The sequence below is a fragment of the Ailuropoda melanoleuca genome, chromosome 15 (genome assembly GCF_002007445.2).
Source record: "Ailuropoda melanoleuca isolate Jingjing chromosome 15, ASM200744v2, whole genome shotgun sequence".
In the NCBI taxonomy this organism is placed as follows: Eukaryota; Metazoa; Chordata; class Mammalia; order Carnivora; family Ursidae; genus Ailuropoda; species Ailuropoda melanoleuca.
In genome coordinates, this window is record NC_048232.1 from 81,795,515 (window position 1) to 81,804,754 (window position 9,240).

Consider the following 9,240-nt stretch of genomic DNA (forward strand, 5'->3'; position numbering starts at 1 on the left):
ATAAATAGCACCACCTAGTTGCTTCCATCAGAAATCAGAGAATCATGTCCTTCATATCTATTTCCCCCTGCCATCACCCACCTCAAGTCAATCAAAAGCTTCCTGATTCTGACTCCTATGTCTTGATTAGAATCCCTCTTGGCTATCTTCATGGCACTCCCCATGTGCACAGCACTATGATCCCATCTGTATTATTGCAACAACTTCCTAAAGGGACTCCCTGACTGCAATCTTGCCCTTCTCCAATGCATCCTCCATGTTACAGTCAATGGGATGCTTCTAAACCCCAAATTTCATCACTGCATTCCTCTCTTTAACAACTCCTTCCCTTTCTCCACAGTTCCCCATAACCTGCCAGGTGACATCCAGATGCCATGACCTGCCATTTGAGGCTCCCCTGTGGTGTGGCCCATGAGGCCTCTATCTCTTCTTGCTGCTCCTTCCCTTGTGCTCTGCACCCTACCTACACCAGCTCTCATGGCTCTCCACACCCTCCAAGCTGTTTCTCACCTTGCCTTTGCTCACACATCCTCTTGGCCACATTCTCTCTCTCTCTGACCGCCCTCCTTTTGACTATATGAGCCCATACACGTTTGGTCTAAGTTGTACACACTGGGATTCCATCACTGGCAACCAGAAGAAACCTCTGTGCTCCCATCTCCTCTGATTCCTACTCCTGGCATTGCTCTTCCCCATGGTTTAATTCTCTGTCTTCCACTGTGAGCTCCTGGAGAGCAAGAACCTTATCCTAGTCATCTCTACAGCCCTGTGTTACACACAGGATCTAGCAGAGAGTAGGTGCTTAGTAAACGTATCATGAATGGATGTATGAGCAAACGAATGAAGTGGATAGGATCTTACCCTACTTCTTCAGACTCTGCTCTTGTCAATCCTCAAGATTCAGCCAGTATTCCAGCTACACCCTTTCATGTACTGTTTCTGCTCCTGCTGTTTAACGTGGCTGGATGCAGACACCCTGGAATCAGTTAGCAATTGGATCAGCTGCGAGTAACAGAGATTGGAAAAATAGTGACTTAAAACAACATTTATTATCTTTTTTTTTAAGTAGGCTCCACGCCCAGTGTGGAGCCCAGTGTGGGGCGTGAACTCACAACCCTGAAATCAAGACCTGAGCTGAGATCAAGAGTCATATGCTTAACTGACTGAGCCACCCAGACCCTCCATTAGTTTATTACCTTATAGTTCTGGAGTCAGAAGTCTGACATGATGGGTCTCACTGGGCTAAAAGCAAAGTTTTCCCAAAGCTGTGTTCTTCTTGAGGCTATAGATCAGACTGTTTCTTTCCCTTTTCCAACTTCTAGAGACTTTCTGTATTCCTCTGAACCTGGCTCTTCAGCCACCCTTTCACATCTAAGGAATCTTGTGATTACATTGGGTCCATCCAGGTAATCCAGCTTAATCTCCTTATCTCCTGGTCATATGATTAGCAGTCTTAATTCCATCTGCAATCTTATTTCCCCTTGACATGTGATATAACATATTCACAGGTTCTGGGGATCAGGATACAGACATCTTTGGGGGACCATTATTCTACCTCCTGTAGTCAGTTTGGGTAAATTTTTCCCACGTAATTGAAAAGAATATCTACTCTGTAGTTGTTCTGTTAGGTCAAGTTCGTTAATCATTTTGTTCACATTTTCTATACTCATACTGAACTTTTTGTCTGCTAGCTTTATAAATTACTGAGAGAGGTGTGTTAAAATATCCCACTGCAATTGTGGATTTCTCAAATTTACCTTTTGGTTTTGTCAGTTTTTACTTTATATATTATGAAGCTGTGTTAATACATGCATCCAAATTTGTAATTGTTATATCTTTCTAAGAGATTGACTCTTTATCATCATGAAATGTCCCTTTTATCTCTAGCAATACTTCTTGTCTTAGAGACTAGTTTGAACTAAGTATAGCTATACCAACTTTCTTTGAATTAGTGTTCACATGGTATATATTTTTCTATCTTTTAAATTTCAACCTGTCATATAACCAGTTTGACGAGATTAATATTTTTGCTGTAATATTTCCCTTTTAATATTTAAGGTGATTACCCACTTACATTACATTGAAGTTTAAATCAATCAACTCAGTATTCATTTTCTATTTATTCTACCCTTTTTGTGTTCCTTTTTCTTTTCCTTTTAAACCTTCTTTTGAATTGTTTTTGTCATTCTATTTCTTCTTCTGTCGAACTTGTTAGTTACATATTCTTTTACAATCCTTTTAGCAGTTACTCCCAGGAAAATAAAATGTCGACCCTAGATGTTTTAAAGTCTAACATAAAATTAATACTTTTACTATGTTCAGGACAATGCAAGGAAATTAGAACATTTTAACTGCATTTACCTCTTCCCACCTTTTATTCTGTTGTTATCATGAATTTTAAACCTCACAGGAGATCACTGTTATTATTTTTTTCCCTTGGCATTCGCTTAGATTTATCCACATGCTTACCCTTTCTGTTGTGAATTTCCATGTTTCTTCCTCTCAGGACCATTTACCCTTTCCATGATCAATTTCCTTTAGTCTGTCCTCCAGAGAAGCTGTGTTGGTAACAAAACCCATTGGTGATGAATGCGCTCTGTTTTCTTTGTCTGAAAACATCTTTATGCCATCTTAATTTTGAAGAGTTTTCAATGAAGAGGGAATTCTGGAATGGTGGTTATTTCAACACATTGAAGCCGCCATCACTTTATTGTCCTCCTTTCTCCATTCCTTCTGTTGAGAAGGTAGCTGCTCCTTGGAAGGTAATGCTTCTTTTTTCCTGTGGGACCTTGGAAGATTTTTCTCTTTGTCTTTGATTTTATATCTGTTTCACCATCAAAGTCCTAGTTGTGGTTTTCTTTGCATTTTTCATGCTTGGTGTTCCCTGAGATTCTTAAACCTGTGGCTTCATGTCTTTCAACAGTTTTACTCTTTCTGCCTTATTTACTCTCTCCCTTTCTGGGGCTCCTTACTTTTTAGATCTTTTTACCAAGTCCCTTGTTAATCTTATGTTTTCCCCTGCTACTTTCTATTCTTTAACCCTCAGTTTTTACTCTCGCTCATTTCTTTTGAGATCTCTATTAATAGAGTTCACAATTCCTTCTTCAGGTGTGTCTAACTGCTGTTAGACTTATTTATTGAGTTCAAGAATTCAGTTCATGTATTTTTCAGCTCTGGGATCTTCATTTCATTATTTTTCGTAGTTTATAGTTCTCTGTTGAAATTCTCTTTGTCATCTAAATTCTTAAATATATTAACCGTAATTATTTTCAGGTCTATGTTTCACAACTCCACCATATGGATCTCCTAAAGAGATCTTTTCAAAATTAGACTTTTAATTTTGAGACAATTATAGATTCACATTCTGTTGTAAGAAGTAATACAGAGAGGGGTGCCTGGGTAGCGCAGTCGTTAATTGTCTGCCTTCCGCTCAGGGCATGATCCCGGCGTTCCAGGATCGAGTCCCACATTGGGCTCCTCCGCTGGGAGCCTGCTTCTTCCTCTCCCACTCCCCTTGCTGTGTTCCCTCTCTCGCTGGCTGTCTCTTTGTCGCATAAATAAATAAAATCTTAAAAAAAAAGTAATACAGAGAGCTCTTATGCATCCTTTCTCCACTTACCACCAATGGTAGCATCCTGCAAAACTATAGGAGAATATCACAATCAGGATATTGACATTGACGCAATCGTATTCATATTTCCCGTTTTACTTGTACTCGAGTGTGTGTGTGTGTATTTAGTTCCATGCAATTTTATCATATGCGTAGGTCTATTGGCCTTTACGGTTTTTTTCTCTCTTGATTTTTAGTCATTCAGTTTTGTTTCCAGATATGTCTGATGATGCCAAACCTTGTGTAACAAAAATATAATGTGAGTTTGGATGATGTTGTTATCCTTCCTCCAGAGAGAATTTACTTTTGCTTTTGGCAAGATGTTGGTGAAAGTGCAGATACCTTAATTCAATCAGTGACTGAGAGGATTGGAAGCTGGGATTCCGTCTTTGGAGGGCTGGAATATTTCCAATTTACCCTACTCTCAGAGTGTAACCATTTGGGGTCTTGCTGAAAGTCTGTGTCATTTACCTAGAGCCCCTTATCTTACACTCCAATTTTTAGCTGGAATCCTTACCTCTATTTGTCGTACAGTTTCTCAAACCTCTTAACCAGCTGCTCAGCTACTGCTCTCTGCTCCACTTAGGTATTTGTCGTAAGTGGGCAGGTGCCTCAAGAGGAAAACTGTAGCCCCCAAAGTCAGGCTCACCTCTCTGAGCTTCTGTGAATCTCCATGGGACCTGGTTAACTTAACTCTCACTTCTTTTGATGCCTCTCTGGTGCCTGGATGTTTCAGACATGGTGTTTGGTTTTTCGAGCTTTTCTCAGGGGGAGAATTGATCTGCAACAGAAATCTCTTGCATCAGCCTTTGTTTCTCAAACCAGTGTTTGATATCCCTGGAGATATCAAGGGATTTTTGGAGACTCCAAAATCACAGGTCATATAGTGCAGCCTTTGAGTGATTGTTCTGGAGTTAGGTGGGATTAATATCCCAATGTTGCCACTTCCCGGCTGGGGGACCTCGGACAAGCACTTCATCTTTCTGTGCCTGTTTTCTAGCAGTACTTCCCTCCCAGGGTTAAATAAACTAGTATGTGTCAAGTGATCAGAGCAGCAAATGTCTGGCGCATCGTAAGCACTTAATATAGGCCAGTTATTAGTGTTTGGCGAATACATAGTAAGCCCTACTCAGCCAGATGCTGGATACACACTGTGGTGGGAAAGACAAATACAGTCCCTTCTCTCACGGGGCTGACACCCGGGGTGATCCACAATTAAAAGCAAGTAAACGAGATCATTATCAAAGAGAGGTACATACTGCGGAAAGAATTAAAGAGGACAATAGAGCAGGTGACCCTGACAGGTTTGGGTCCAGGACGAGTCGGTAGGGCTCAATTGCCAATTTTGGGATTGTGGAGGAGAGGACCGAGCGAGTGGCAGAGATTGACCAGGCAGCGACTTAAGGCTGAGGGGTCAGCAAAACATCTGCGATTGTTGCATGACAAGCTGAGACCTGAATGACAGGAAGGAGCATGTCCCATGAGAACTAGGGGAGGGTGACTTCCCAGCTGAGGGAACATATGCAATCTCCCGGGATCTGGCAGGCTTGGAGAACAGAGGGAGGCCTGTGTGTCTCGGAGCATAATGGGAGAAAGGGAGAGAGGTAATGTATGAGACCCGAGAGGTGGGAAGGGGTCAGATCACACAGGGCTTTTTAAACCAGGGTGAGGGTGTGGATTGCATTCCAAGTGTACCGGCGTGCTTTGGAGAGTTTTGTGAAGGGGAATGACTTGTGTTGATTGCAACACGTCACTCGGGGGGTGGTATAGGGAATGGATTTTGAGAGATGCCGTTGCAGGAGTACAATTGAGAGACAATGGTGGTTTGGACAGAGCGGTAGCAGACGTGGAGAGGAGTGAGCGGGCTGGAGATCGTGTTAGTGGTAGAGACAGAAGACGGATATGCAAGAGAAAGAGGGAAGTCAATGATAATTCCTACATTTCTGAGTTGAACAACTGGTGGCTCATGAGCCTCTTTATGAAGTGGAAGGCTGGGGGAGAAGTCGAGGGGCATCAGGAGTTTTGGATATATTGATTTTGAGACTCCTATCAGGCAGGGAGTCCTTGGTTGGAATGTCATCAGACGATAGCTAAAGCCAGGCACCTGAATGAGATTTCCTCGGGAGAGTGTCTAATAGAAAGAATAAAAAGACACTGGGGTGTGGCCTGGGCTTCTACAGATTTAGAGGTTGGGGAAATAAATATTTTTTTTGCAAAAAATCGGGAAGGAAGGAATTCTGAGGAGGAGCAGCCAGTGAAGTCAAGCAGTGGTTCTCAAAGTACGGTCCAGGGACCGGCAGCCACAGCATCACCTATCACTTGTTAGAAATGCTGAATGTCAGGCTGCACCCCAGCCCTGTTGCCTTAGACACGCTCGGGGGTGAGGCCCAGACATCAGTGCTTTGATTGCTCTATAGGCCAAACCAGTGAAACAGGAGGAAAACCAGGGAAAGGTGTGTTTCAAAGGGCAAGAGAAGGAAATTTTTTTTTAAAGATTTTTATTTATTTGACAAAGATAGAGACAGCCAGCGAGAGAGGGAACACAAGCAGGGGGGAGCGGGAGAGGAAGAAGCAGGCTCCCAGCGGAGGAGCCTGATGTGGGGCTCAATCCTATAACGCCGGGATCACGCCCTGAGCCGAAGGCAGATGCTTAACCGCTGTGCCACCCAGGCGCCCCAAGAGAAGGAAATCTTAAGAGAAGGAAGGAGTGGTTAACTATGTGTCAGTGCAGCTGGGAGCTCAACTCATATGAGTACAGAGGCCTGGCCATGAAGTTTCATAATGTGGAAGTCACTGTTGGCCTTGACAAGAGTGATCTCAGTGAGCTGTGGGAACGTGACGGAGAGGGAGCTGGAGAAGGAGTGAATGAGAGAGGGAGGGCGTGGCAAAGACTATGGACCCTGTGTGCAGTAAAGGGTTAACTCAGCCGGCTTAGGGTCCTCAAACCCTGCACATTCCAAAGAAAGGACTGGGCCTTGACCAGTGGTTGGTAGATAACTTCTGAGCCCTTCAAATATCCTGCTTGATAAGGGCGTCTTTGTATAACTTGGGCCACATCAGAGAATTTATGTCGACAAAGCGATTTATGGAAAACGCCTGCTTTTTTTTCTCCACGCTGTCAGTTTGAGCTCTGGGTGTGGGGGCTGGAGACTGAGTAGCTGAGGCTCATGTAGGTGCTGCGTGCCCACAAGACTGACCCCAAGTACAAACCCTGGACACCAAGGCTCAGGTACGCTTCCCAGGATGATTTTCTGCACAAGTGTCGCACATCCCTGCTGGGAGAATGACCCATGTCCATGACTCCCCCCAGCCCCCAGAAGGGACACCTGGAAGCTCGCTCCTGGTCTCTCCTGGACCCTGCCCTAGTGCCTTTTTCCTCTGCATCTGTTTGCCGTAACAAACCATAACCATGAGAAGAACAACTTTCTGGAGTCCTTCTAGTGACTCATCAAACCTGAGCGTGGTCCTGGGGGCCCTGGCACACCTGCTTTTTCAAGAAGCCTTTTGCAGGGATAGGAGCAGAGAGAGAGAGGCCTGGAGGTGTGTAGTGGCTTGGGGTGGGGGGACTTGGTTTGAGGAGATACGAGGGCATCATCGCAAGGCTATTGGAATGATAAAGGGACAAGGAGAAGTTGGTAACTCGGGAGAGATGTTCTTGAGGAGGTGAGGGTGTTGGGGTCCAGTACACAAGGGCCTCAGGTAAGAGCAGGGATGGTTCTCTCTGCGGGGCAGGATGGCAGCCGGAGAATGTGCAGGTTTGTAGACAGACGTGGTGAGGCAATGATCATTTTGTGTCCTCATTGGACTGTGGGGTAAGGTTACCCTTGAGAGTGCGGGAAGGGGGGTGGAGGCTCTAGGAGGTCTGGGGAGAGGGTCTGATTATTAGTTATTTTGGACATACAGCACACATACAAGGAAAGTGTTAAGATTGCAGGGCAGGCAGAAACGCCTTTGGAGATCTCTGGCCGTGAATTTAAAATGACAGTCAATGCACATCAGAGCCCTGTGCTTTCCTGCATCAGTGTTCTGCTGGGCAGGTGCTGGCACAAAGCAGGTGGATGGCGGGGATTAAACCAGGGCTGGACTTTGCCAGCTGAGTGGGACAGAGAAAGAGAGGGTATTTGTAAGTAAATCAGTGTGAAAGAAAATAAACGAAGTGTATCTGCCTGCAACTTAATTTTGCTCCATGGTAAGTAATCAAAAGCAATATTTTATTTTATTTTATTTATTTATTTTTAAAGATTTTATTTATTTATTTGACAGAGAGAGAGACAGCCAGCGAGAGAGGGAACACAAGCAGGGGGAGTGGGAGAGGAAGAAGGGAACACAAGCGGGGGAGCCTGACGTGGGGCTCGATCCCATAACGCTGGGATCACGCCCTGAGCTGAGACCCTTGTTTTGGGCAGATGCTTAACCGCTGTGCCACCCAGGTGCCCCCAAAAGCAATATTTTAAAACAAGTCTGGATTCATTTTGGAGAAGAAAGAAAGCACATGAAGTTTTTGGATAACTCAGTAGACTTCAGATATGGTTTTCCTTTTTTTAAGTGCTGCTTAAAGCTAGCTATACCCCCTGGTCTTCATGGGGTGAGTTCACTTAGGTGGGAAGTTTGGGAAGCTTTGGAAAATTCTGGAAGGCCTGTCCTACCGGCACGACCCCCTGACCCGCTGGGTCCCCTGGCATTTTCACAGGGGCTGTCTGAGGACACGGTCCAACTATGAGCAGTAAGAGTATTGATGGGGCGGGAGGGTGGAGGCTGTGTCCCTAAGATGGTGTGGACAGGGAGGGCTGGGGACCAGAGCAAGACTTCCCAGGGGTAGGGCGGGTGCTGCAGGGGTGGGGTGGGGGTAGCAGACCCTGACACTGTCAAAGAGTCCAGCCTAGAGGCCAAACACATCAGAGGGGTCCAGGTGGACTGTGGAGCAGGGACAGATTGAAATATAGCAGAGTCCCCCCCTCTCTCCTACCCCATCTCTCCGGGTCCAAGGGAGGCGACACTCTGGGGGTCCAGGCAAGTGACTCAGGCAGATTGGGTCTCAGGGAACAAGTCAGGGACCTGGTTCCCAGAACTGGGGCACGAGGTGGGGATGGGGTGTTGGGAATGAGGCCAAAACCCAGTTATCAGAACTGGGACACTTTCCATGTGGGACTTGTGTTCTTTACATCCTTCCTGCATAAATCCTGGGGAACGGAGTATGTCTGCGCCCGGGAGCCGGCAGAACGATCAGTCTGAGAAAGTGGTGAGGCTACAGGGCACCAAGGCGGCGCCTCCTCTGTCTTTGCCCACTGCCCTGCCCCAAGTAGCCATCCCCTTCCTGCCCCGCACCCCCAGGCTAGCTCCACCCCTGCAAGAAGAGCCTCAGAGTAAACAGTGTTTATTTTGAACATTCGAATTTACAAAAACAAAAAAAGTAACAAAAACCAGGACACATCTCATACACATACACACATACGCACACATGTTGCATCTCATGTCACTTTATGTACAAAATTGGGCGGGGGGGGCGGGTGCACTAATTTCACAGTGTCGATAGCTGGACGTACTCACTCACTGCTCAGCCTGGGCCCACGAGAGCCCCTTCCCCACCCAGCAGGGGTGAGGTAGGGTTTAGGGTGGCAGGCAGCTGGGAC